This window comes from Hemibagrus wyckioides, linkage group LG22 (genome assembly GCF_019097595.1).
Source record: "Hemibagrus wyckioides isolate EC202008001 linkage group LG22, SWU_Hwy_1.0, whole genome shotgun sequence".
In the NCBI taxonomy this organism is placed as follows: Eukaryota; Metazoa; Chordata; class Actinopteri; order Siluriformes; family Bagridae; genus Hemibagrus; species Hemibagrus wyckioides.
Genome location: NC_080731.1, coordinates 8150875 through 8163417, shown reverse-complemented (window position 1 = coordinate 8163417; position 12543 = coordinate 8150875). Strand labels below are relative to the sequence as shown.

The following is a 12543-nucleotide window of genomic DNA, read 5'->3' as shown; positions in this document are numbered from 1 at the left end:
CCCCACAAGAGCTGCAGTTTTGGAGATGCTCTGATCCAGTGGTCTAGCCATCACAATTTCGCCCTTGTCAAACTCGCTCAAATCCTTACGCTTGTCCATTTTTCCTGCTTCTAACACATCAACTTTGAGAGCAAAATGTTCACTTGCTGCCTAATATATCCCACCCACTAACAGGTGCCATGATGAGGAGATAATCAGTCTTATTCACGTCACCTCTCACTGCTCATAATATTATGGCTGATCAGCGTATGTGGCTCCTTTAAAAAAAAAAAAACACTTACAAAATAGTTGAATTTGCTTCTATACGACTTGCTATCCTGTTTTTTGCTTCAGTCAGTACTGTATGTTAGATGAAATTTTTCATGACTATGCACCACTGAGTCTAAGTCATCCCAGTGCTACAAAAATCCCTGAGAGTTACAGCAGTGTCTCTTTGAGGAAAACTCCTATTTCTAATGAAAGCCACTGTCATATTTTTTTGTTGGTGGTGTTGTTGCCATGGCAATCCAGTCTGTTATATGACATCAAATGAAAGAGTGTGATGGATAGTGACTGCTGACCTAGAAAAACCTGCACTCTTTGGTGAGCACTCAAGAGGAAATGAAAATACAGCAACAGATGCTGGGAATCAATATGTATGTCACTGGAGAATTAAAACGAACAGGGACTTCCTAATGCACCGCTACACAGTGTATAAATATTATCTCCAGTGGGGCTTAGAGTGCAAAACCTGACAAAACTATCACACTGTCATTTTAAACTCAGTAATCCAGTTAATGCAAGTAAGGACACGGGAAAATAATCCATGACAAGGTGACATGATGCCAAAGTGGATTATTTTCCAATGACGGCATGTGCTGAAGTGCTTTATTCCTCTTATATCACAGCAATTCACAGCCAATGTTTATTTTTTGATTTATTAATAAATGACATCTGTAAGACTTCAACAGTCAGCTTCTCTTTTCTCTCTTTTCTCTCTTGAAGTTAATAAGGCAAAGACGCAGCTTGTGTTACAGAGAGGGCAGAAAGTGCAAAGTCATCTGTCCTGAAGATTTCCTCATGGTTGAAAACGTATACAGAGCTCTGATGAAGAAGACTCCTTCCTTCCTAAATGTAAAATAAACATCTCCTACCAAGCAAAATTCACCATAAATATACATTTTTTCCTTAGTTTATTCCTTTAACAAAAAAAGTTTTGTTAGCTTTAGATTTTACGGAGCATCTGCTAAACAAGTCCCATGAATTTACATTAATATAAAACTATCATTCATATTAGAGCTGTCAGTATTGTCAGAGCTGCTATTATAGAAAATATCTGACCAATCAGATTAAAGGATTCAACAACGTCGATTAATACTATTCCTAAGTGTTTATTATTAATTTAAAAGCCTTTGTTTCTAGCAGATCTCTTCAGGATTAATGCTGGATATATTTTATCAGGATCCAGATTGTCATGCAGATGACAGAAGGCCAGTGGGCTTGATGATTAGCTTTGTCTTAAGCTGGTGGCTAAAGCAGAAGAGAAATCATTCCCTCCCCAGCCAACAAGCACTCATTAAAATTCCGCCATTCCGCCCTCCCAGCGTGCTCGGCTAGTCGGTTGCTATTGGATACCAGTCATGTCTAATAACCTCAGGCAGCTGGTCAATCAACAATCAAATCATGATACACTAATGCCAGGCAAATTGTCTATCATGGCTGATTAAAGTGTTGCGGCTCTTGCGGGTCGATGCATTTTTTCAAAAAAAAATAAAGACAAAATCATTCATGGATTTGGAAGGAAAGGCAACTGTCAATGACAATAACAGGCTTGGATGATGAAATATTTCATTTAAACTGGAAATCAAATCATTTAACAGCAGCAGGTGGTCCTGTGTTGGCTGATAATTGCATGCTACATCTGGAATTGAAGATTTCTGCATTAAACATATTGTTTTGCTTATTTGTATGTGTTTTTCTTAAATACATATAATTATATGCATTTTATTCATCACTACAACAATCATTTGAATTATTTGAAGCACTGTATGACCTGGAGTATTTTTAAGAGCGAGGCATCATACACATGTGACCAAGACAGAAACAGATAAAAAGATTGATGCTTGCAAAGAACAAGCACCTTCCTAAAAGAAAAAAGAAAAAGAAATGAAAAAAAAAAAAATCAATTTGGCTTTTGTTGTTATTAATATTAATCCTTTAAGCTCCTCTCACTGGCCTTCAGCCTGTGCACTAATCTTGTGCATTGACTTCCTCTGGTGTGCAGTCCTGCGGAGAGAGCTATTGTTCAACATGCATATGTTAACATAATCTCCGGCACAGATCCACCTCTGTCTTAAAAGTTTCCAATCCTTAGAGGTTATATTAGGTTGAGGGAAAAAAGCGGCTGTTGCCTCTCCGGTGGGATAGTGGGATAGGACCCCCTACTGTTACCATCCTCTGAATAGGAGATAAAACTCCACTCCAACTCCACTAGCACTTTTTAATTAGCGCCTATCTTCTTGTCTGGCAATGGTTTCCATTTTGGTATGAGCATGAACCCAAAAAGAAAGAAGCTTTTCATGGCTTTTCAGTCTAATTTATCGCCCAAGTGTGTGTGAAAGTTTAAGTAAAATCCAGAACAACCTGTCCAGAAGGGTCTGTACTAGGGCCTGACTGCATGTCTGGTTTCAAAACTGCTGACAGGTCACAAAGCTCAGTGTCAAATAGTCTCTAAAACGAGTGACATTTTAGCCCATAAAACTTGCGGAGTATTTACCTGACAAATGAATAAGTGAGCTGTGCATGGGCCTTTGTGTTTCAGCAACTGAATGAGTCGTTTGCCGCTTGGCAGCATTTATAAAATGTTTCTCTGGGACCCTGAACCAACTTTGTCTCACCCTAATGTGCTTAACTTGCCAAGAGCAGGGATGCTTCATTATGTCCTTTTGCTGGTGATAATTAAGTTGCTGGGAAGCCAACCACTGACATTTGCATTAGTCAGACGCTGACTGAGGTAAGTCAGCATCTCTCTGGTACATTAGTTAGTTTCACATCATTAAATGATTTTCAAAAGCAGTCCACAATGGCAATTAGTACAGTTTAACAGGGAAGGGATCACTTTTCTCGGTCTAGACATCCGAATTATTGGTATGCTAACAATTCCATTTACAAGACAGCTAAAATATAACAGAAGAAAACAATATGTCATATTTGATAGCAAATAAAGCGGTTAAGAAAGATGTCGGCATCAAAAAATTTACCCGAATGGCTGAAGTTTATGAGCTTATAATCTTAAAGGCTTGTCAATCAGTGTCCCAAAAATGGTATATATATATATATATATATATATATATATATATATATATTGATAAGCTGAACTGTTTAACTGATCACTATCTAAGCTTTATATCCTATGAATGGTTAATTAATCAAGGCACAGCTGTACAAACATTTTATTTAGGGGTGGTTAGATACGGTCTCCAAAAAGCCGGCCTACAACAGGCATCATTTTCACCTTCTATATCTGGACGAAGACTGTGTTGCTTTCTGTTTGTGAGTGTGTTTATGTAAGTCTACACCCTGACAGAATAGGTGATAATGAAAGCTGTTCTGAAGCAGTGTTTTCTCGGGAAGCTTAACTGAGGGAAATTATATGACTGCTTTAAATACATTTTAACAATATATTTTAAAAACAGAACCAGCAATAGTCCATATATATATAAAACACGTTGATGTGAATAGTAGCCTTTATTTGTGAAGATGAAAGAGAATTCACCCCACAAGGTCTGCCGTTTTAGAGATGCTCTGACCCAGTCATCTAGCCATCATAATGTGGCCTTCGTCAAAGTCTCTTAGATTCTTACACTTGCCCATTTTTCCTGCTTCCAACACATCAACTTTGTTCACTTGCTGCCTAATATACCCCACCTCATGACAGGTGCCATTGTAACAATATAATATTACTCACGTAACCTGTCGGTGTTTTTAATGTTAAGGATAAATGGAATATTTCTACATTTATTTTTTGCCATTCTGGATATGAAGCTTCTGTCCAATGATTAAACGTTAGGACTCTAAAAGAAGAGGAAATAATGTGCATCAATAATTACTTTAACAACCCTTCTCAAACGCATCACATTAAGGACCGCATATCACTGGAGACCTTAAAACCATGACATTTAATAACCAAGCTACAAGAAAAATGATGATAATAAAATGTTTGAATTCATTACGCCTGTAAGCAGATGTCTTCACAGAAATTAATGGCCATCATCTCCTTTTAATGTCGATGCAGAAGAGCAGGGCTCGTTTAGCTAATTAAAGTCCAGGCTTTAAATAAAGAAAAAGCTAACACAGCATGAGCACAAAGTGCCTGAACCTGCAAATCCAGCAGCATGTGGTCTACAACAATTAATGAAACAGCAGTCATATCATCTGCTCTTATATTATGGCTACCTTTACAAAAGCTGGGCAGCGGTAGAAATACACACAGATATTGCTAGAGTTGTAACAGCATATCATATATATATCAAGGCTCTAAATTTGATGCATTAGCAAACAAACAATCAAACGTTTAAAATGCTGCAAATTAATTAATAAACAATATAAAATATTGCTAATATTTTAAATTTAATTGAGCCCATACTGCTTAATTCCCGGAATATTCCTATCTTTACTCAGGAGAGGCTACTGGCTTTCAAAAATATATATGTGCGTCTCCTAAGCACAGTGTTTTTCACAAGCTAACACTCTCAAAAAGTAACTGACATTAATAACACAAACACACAAACTCTGCTCAACAGCTGAAGGTGCAATAAAGTGCCCTGTGCTTCAGTCATGGCACAAAACAAAAGAGTTTTTGAGACAGACAATGACATGAGAGTTGCCAGGGTTGTGCTATTTATGCCGAACTTGAGATTTGAAACAAACTTGTTTCCAGTGCAAAGATTTAGAAAAAGAAAACTCTCCCAGTGCCAAAATGTTTGGGATATTTTCTGTGTGGTTTTCTGAGATATACTTGAACGGATATTTTGCTGAGAACTGGCAAACGAGCCCACCATTGGCCAGAGAGCTAATGTTTAATTAGTCTTGTTTAATTCTGTTCCATTCTGATGCACAGCTTTTGTTTCATTATACTCTGTTTGAGTCTGAACGGATCACGCTTTCAGTATTTTTATAACATACAATGTTTGCACATATTCAGGCAATGCTTATTCTTGCTATGTCAGTATTAAATCAATAAACTATTGTATCATGTATCAAAATCTGAATTTTGCGTATCATAACATGTCTAGGTATAACATGCAAAGCAAATATTTAAAGTTTTTTTTCACAGACACAGTGAAGATCAAACATGCAGCCTTGAATATTAAAGGCTTGCAATATATTTTCTGTACCATACCCTAAGTCCTGATAGTAAAGTGAGCCTCAGTCACAGAGCAGCCATCTTGGCAATGCTCCCAGACAGATATTTTCAGTCATGCAAGAGCAGGCACCTATCTACTTCAAGAAGGAGAAACCCATAAACCTGAAATGGATCGATGACCTTTCAAACATGGATTTAAAATCTATTCCCTGACAAAAACGTTGTAAATAATGTGTAGTCGTTGGCTCAAAAAACAAAAACATTTTCAGGTTACTCTGGGTACAGAACCTGTACATTTCTTCAGGTTACTCCAGGTAGAGAACATGTACATTTCTTCAGGTTACTCCAGGTAGAGATCATGTACAATGCTTCAGGTTACTCCAGGTACAGAACCTGTACAATGCTTCAGGTTACTCCAGGTAGAGAACATGTACATTTCTTCAGGTTACTCCAGGTAGAGAACATGTACAATGCTTCAGGTTACTCCAGGTACAGAACCTGTACATTTCTCTGTAACTAACAGAACAAGATGCCATAAATCTATACATGCATCAGTGTAAGAATCTGATGAACCAGACAATAGAACTGAGTAGAAGGTTAAGTGTTGTGCTGAGGGATGCAACCATGGCAGTTTGGCAGTGCTAGGATTTAAACACATAATTTGCTAATGAATATGCCTTTATTTTTGTCACATATACATTATTTTTCATTTCATTTCATTGTCTGTACTGCTTATCCAATCTATCCTCGGGTCACGGGGAGCCTGTGCCTATCTCAGGCGTAATAGGGTCATAGGTGTAAGGCAGAATACACCCTGGACAGAGTGCCAACCCAACGCAGGGCACACACACTCACGCAATCACACACACTACGGGCAATTTAGAGACTCCAATCAGCCTAGAAGCATGTCTTTGCGCTGTGGGAGGAAACAGAGGCAGCTTGGCATTGCTGAGGAGGAAACTCACCAAGCACGGGGAGAACATGCAAACTCCACACACACAGTGAACAGGAGCAAGACTCGAACCCAGGATGCTGGAGGTGTGAGGCAAATGTGCTAAACACTAAGCCACCGTGCCGCCACATATACATTATAGCACAGTGAAATTCTTTCTCCATATATCCCAACAGAGGCAGCTTGGCATTGCTGAGGCTTGTACACACTAACCTTCCAGTTAACAACCCACAGCCTTAACCACTGATCTGTAACTCAACATGTAAACCACTGAGCTGCTTCTTCCCATGCTTGTAACTTGTAATTTTAAGTATTGGCCAAATAATTGAATGTACTACATGGAATATATCAGACAACTTTACTGTAAATATGTTTTACAACTGTATTAACAAATCTACTGACAGCAACTTTCTGTAAAATATGCAGTTAAATCTGCAGTGGAGAATCAATTCATGTAGTCAGTGATACACACACACACACACACACACACTGACGTCAGAAAAGTCAGCAATCTCTATGGAAGGTTAGGATTTAATGGAGTAAGGAATTGCATGCAGGTGTGGTAGGTTCTGAGGGGTTTCTCTAATCGCTAAGATCTTTATACTATTAAACAGACATTTGTTACTCAGTGGCATCCTGTTATCCATTGGAAATGTTGTGTAACACATTGCTGACAGCATGTTGGAGTAATGATTCCACTTGAGGTTTCTCAACTAGATGGATTTCCAACTACAGACTGTTTTTTCTTTCCTGAAAGACAGGTCTGGATCACCACCTGCTGAGCTTGTCTCTTACAAGCTCTGCTTCTTGTCTGGAATTTCTGATGTGCTTTAACAAGGAAAGCACAGTGTTTCTCACCTAAATATCTCAGTACCACTGAGCAAACCAATAATGCCAAACTAAACCAATGGGCAGTGAAGTTATTAACAGTGCTGGAAGGAACAGTGATTTGCATATTGTCCATTGCCCTAGCATTTCCTAGAAAGCTTCATACCAACCCAATTTACAAAATTGAAGAAATATAAACTTATCTCAGCTGGTATGCACAGGTCTGTGATTCATTTCTATCAAATAGTCATATTTAGATGGCTTTATTCCCATATCGGTGAACTACCAAATCCTCCTGGGGTCCCCAGCCTGGACCTGAGACTGGTCCCCTGACCCCTGTGGGGGTGTCTCCACTCACAATTGTGACATTTATTTATTGCATTCAACATAACTTGAGCATCATTTCTGTCTTACTTGCACCTCAAACCACTAAAGCTTCATGTAGCCAGACACAAGTCGCTAAAGCTAATCTTAGCTCTGCTGTTAGTGACAGACAATAAGCAGAAGCAAGTCTCAGACAGATATAATCAAGTCAGCCCTCCTGTTTCTAATCATCTAGAGTAGAGTGTTGGCAGACGCTCGAGTGAAGGCGCAGCACTGCATGCTCTTGTGTAATGATGGCCATTAAAATCCTCGGCCCTTTATGACATGAAAAGCGGAAAATCGATAAGTTTGTGTAGGTTTGATTTATGAATGTATTGTGTCCTGGGGATTTTCAACCCATCAGACTTGAGCATATGTGGTTGTTATTGTAACACATATATACTATGTCTATAGATTGATCCATCATCACTTTGTTTCGGCTTTCAATGAGCTTTTTGTTTATATTACTTCTTTAAATGTTGCTAAAGGTCCCTAACAGGCACCTCTTAATTGATTCCGAACTTTATGGTTCACATTATTGCTTCAAATTGATCAGGTCTCTAAAGTCCTGTTAATCAATCAATGACATGCTAGAGGTGGAGAACATTTCATTTTACATGTTCAATCTTTCTGGACCAAATTTAGTTGCTTTCACAATAAACCTGTTTATTTTTGTTTGTGCGTTTGATTTGAATTATTGTTGGGAAGGTTGTTTTTATTGCTACTGTATATTATACAGAGATGTCTTTGTTTTGCGGCACCACATTAATCCACATCACCATCACTACATCACTATCAGAGAGTAAAGGACAGAAGGAATAATTCAATTTGCAATGCCAGCTGCAGCTTTACAATCCTGATATTGTCTGGGTGTAACCTGAACTGACGCTGACCCTTGGAAATCCAGTAAAAAAAAAACGTTTGTGAGATTAGCCCAGCTACACTTATATTGTATTTGTCTCACATTGATTATTTCTAGAAGATTAAAGAACTGGATTTTACAGCTTTTTCTTAACTGGAGTTTTAATATTTAATTTCATGTTATATTTATCAGGTGTTTTTATAAGCTAATATATTTGTGGTATGCAATTACATGATGACCTTATTTGTCATAATGTGATCGAAATTAAATTAGTTACCCTACGTGCTATTAGAAGTACCACACCAGTGTTTAATATAATCATGTAGTCAATATAAACGATCACGAGATGTAAAAAGCACAACTGCTGATTAGATCAATAGGGACTTTTTCATATTACACATTAACACATGATGTGATTTAAACTCTGGGTATATTATAAATGTGTTCACTAGTCACCTTAAACTAATACTTACTATACTTCGTTTTTGCACAGCACAATTAAGTACAGATAAATCACAGCAATAAACACCTTCGTATTTCTCAACATTCACAAGCAATACAAATTCAGTAAATATGTTTGCTTGGCCAAGATCCTGGACAGTCTCTTAAAGATTGCCTGAATGTGATGAGCCATTTCTAGCTAGCATTTCTCTGACTCACTCAAGAATCCACTTTCTCTCCCTTGTTAAATGGGTTTAGGAACAAAAGAATACGGTCTTAAGAGCAGGGGCACATGGTAGAGGGAAGAATTGGTGCCTACAGCCACTAAAAGCTCCACAACAACCAGTTCCTGAATGCTGCGGGATTGCTGCTGCGCAATTTTGTCCGATCTTTCTTTGGAGGTTAGAATAATCCGGGTTCATAAATCAAAGGTAGAGTTCATCAAATAAAAGGGAATCGTTGTTCAGTAAGAATTGAGTGTATCTATATTATTTTATAAAACAAAACAAAAAAAGAAAGAAAAACGCACATACACAGTTAACATTTAACTACAATTCGACAAGTATTTATGCTCTTGCTCATAAATATTGGAAGACATGTTAAAAGAAAAGGATTAAGGGAGGTCCTCCAGCATGTCCTGCCTTGCTTTCACTAGAGGTGCCACTGGAACAATAGAGAGGTGAGCTCATGCAGTCCACCTTAAAAAAAAAAAAAAAAACCCACTCCCAGCTTTCCCAGCCTTCAGGAAACAATGAGCATGAAGTGAAATATAAGACCCACACAGTACAAACAATGATCTTTCAAAGCCTGAGAGGCTGAGAGTATTATTCATCACTCCAGATAAAATAAAATCATAACTTTTATATGAACGTTACATAATATTTACAACTACATTACAACGGTTACAATACGAATCCACAGATATTAGTCAATTTCGCAGGTTTTAAAGAAGACAGGGGAAGGAAAGTAGCTCACATTTAATCAGATGTACATGAGCAACACCAAAAATAGCAGCGGGGGGGAGGCTGTAACTGTGATTAAACCCAAAACTGAGTTATATTCAGTGCTCAGTTCTATAAATTGGCCAAAAAAAAAAAGCTATTTTGCCAGAACAAGAATCTGAATGCGGCAGAATGAAAGCCTGCATTCAAGCCTTCTGAAACATTCTCTCTCTCTCTCTCTCTCTCTTTCTCATAAGGATCAAAGCCGAGCTTCCAGAGCTTGACTACTTGAGTGACGTGTGTGTGTGTGTTAACAGGGACAGAGGCAAGGTATGCCCTCTGATCAAGAGCTTGCTCACTTATAGACTTCAGTTCTGCTACCACCAAGCATGCAGGGAGATATTCTTCATCAAAATTCACTTGACTGCCTCATTTGCATAATTACCCAATTTGGCAGGCAATTATTAAAAATTAGGCACTTTATGCACCGCTGATGAACGCTATACAGTTGTAGATGATTTTGAGGATTTAATGCATGTCAGTTAACAAGATAATGCATTATGAGTTTGATTATAAGCACATATGAGCACAATTATTAAAACATGCTTTATAATTCAGTGACGGGGAAAAAAAAGCAGCTATGTTCAATGCCTCGAGGAGACGTTCGTCTTTCAAACTGAACAGGAAATCGGAGTCATTACGTACCCGCTGTTTGGAGACATGCCTCAATCCGATATGGGGTTGACTTCTGCACTGTGGAGAACAAAAGAGACCGATTATTGTTCTTGTACATATTTTGGCTCTCTCTGATGGAAGAGCTGTGGAAAGAGACAAGGCAGCAGATTCCCGGTGCACTGAGTAGACGTGTGTAAACGCATACTGTGTGTTAAGTCAATGATGTTGTGAAATTACTCTCTCTCTCTCTCTCTCTCTCAGGTCAGGGGCTCAAGCCCAAATGTTTTTACTGTGCTATTCATCTTTGGGCAAGTTACTACAATATATATATATATATATGTGGTTACACAAGATCAAACTGATACAAATGTACCATAAATGGTTATATGGAGGGTTAGGCAAGGGCAGCGTGGGAGTAAGCTGGTATGAATTGTTTTATAAACCATGTCTGCCCTATAGAGTTTGATAAATAAAGGAGAAACATCAATAATCAAAGGCGCTTGGTGCGTAAACGTCCTAGCTCCTAAAATTTTGAATTTCGTCATACTACAATTTGGGTGTAAATACAGTGGGTTACAGCTGGCGTTTTTATTGCGTTATCCCTGGACATATCGCTTTAAACTAATAAAGGTGATCTATGTTAACTTATTTAAAGCTTTAATATCTTGTAATGCCCAATAAACTACTATGAATGGCCTAATAACATCTCTATACCTTTACCTTCATAAAGAATGCAAAGCTCTATAAATATGTAAAAGTTTGAAACATGCCCTTATTTCCATTCCAGTCCCACCGGTGCTATTACACGCCGTTTCTGTATATTACCTTTAAAAACACACACACACACACACACAATTAGCAATTAGTCATCTAGTTAACTAGAAGTCTGTAGTTACATGTCTGTCACAGATAGACATTATCTACAATATCAGTATCTGAATCTAGATTTGTCTTAGCTAAAACTTTATGCACCATAAAAATGATGGTTTTCCTCAGAACTATTAGGTTTGATCATCTACCTAGCTCTGTTATAGCTTTCGATTCGGTATCTAATTCCATTTGACAACCTGTAATATTTTGATTTTTCTGATAGGTCCAAAGCTGCTGAGGATTTGGTTTAGATCATATGTAATTTTATTCCAAGTACTGGGTGCATGTGATCCGCTGGACTATGTTCAGCTTTGTCCATGTTTCTAAACTCTACTGCAGGATTTTTTTTTTCCAGTTTAATCTGATGAAATATTTTACTTAGTCTACATCAGGACCAAGGTCCACCAGTTGACAGCTCCCAGTATTAATGATGCAGTGTAGTCTTTGTATTATCTTCCCACCATTGTTTTCTGGAAATGTAGAACCAAATATTCAGTCGCATTACATTGTTGTCACCTCTCCAGGCTAGACTTCCAGCTAGTGAAATTTGAGTCATAACCCTCTCTAGCAACACACGCATTGCTACACACACACACACACACATGTCAATGGTCCATTACCTAAGGAATGCTTTTACTTTCACAGGTCCAGGTCATAAGCCTTTTTAAAAGCTCACACACACACACACACACACACACAACATAGCAAGAAGGCTGCCTGTAAGACTAGTGTGACAGATTCTCCATACACACATATCTGAGACTGCACGCTGTAACCAGGCAACCAGCGCCTTTTAGAAAGATAACGCGGAATGCTACACTACTTCAGCTTTGTATTAGTATTTCTGATTTTTCACAGGGAGTCAGAAAATACTGCTTGCTGCTCATTCAGCTTACAAATGTTTAACGCTGGTACTATAATTGGGAACCATGTTATAACTGATAGAGACTGCACGTCAAGATACATCACTTTGTCTGCCTTTCACATGATTCAGGAGCTGCGACCATGACCCCTCTGAAGCAGGGCTGAGGGTCTACAAAACTAGCCATGTAAGACATAGAGAAACAAAGCAACAGTGACATTGTGCATAGGAGATGAAGTAATTAGACTAGAGTGGTCCCCTCTCTATATGACATGCATTATTGAAGGACTTGGGTGTGTCTGAGTGTTTCTGGCGTTAAGTGTGCTAATTCGGCTCGGCGGTGTGTGTGTTTATGCAGCTGCTGGGCAGTAGGGCTCTAAGCAGTAACACACTCGTCTCCGCGCT

At 38.3% G+C, this 12543-nt stretch overlaps 1 protein-coding gene across 1 annotated transcript in view; it reads right to left on the bottom strand.

Annotated features, from left to right (window-relative positions):
• rasgef1ba (RasGEF domain family, member 1Ba) overlaps positions 1-10457 on the bottom strand; it is a 46242-nt gene extending 35785 nt beyond the window's left edge. Inside the window, exon 1 of the mRNA XM_058375192.1 lies at positions 10437-10457. The gene's annotated coding sequence lies outside the window, so the exon portion shown is untranslated. The remainder of the gene's footprint in view (positions 1-10436) is intronic.
• Between the last annotated feature and the right edge of the window lie 2086 nt (positions 10458-12543).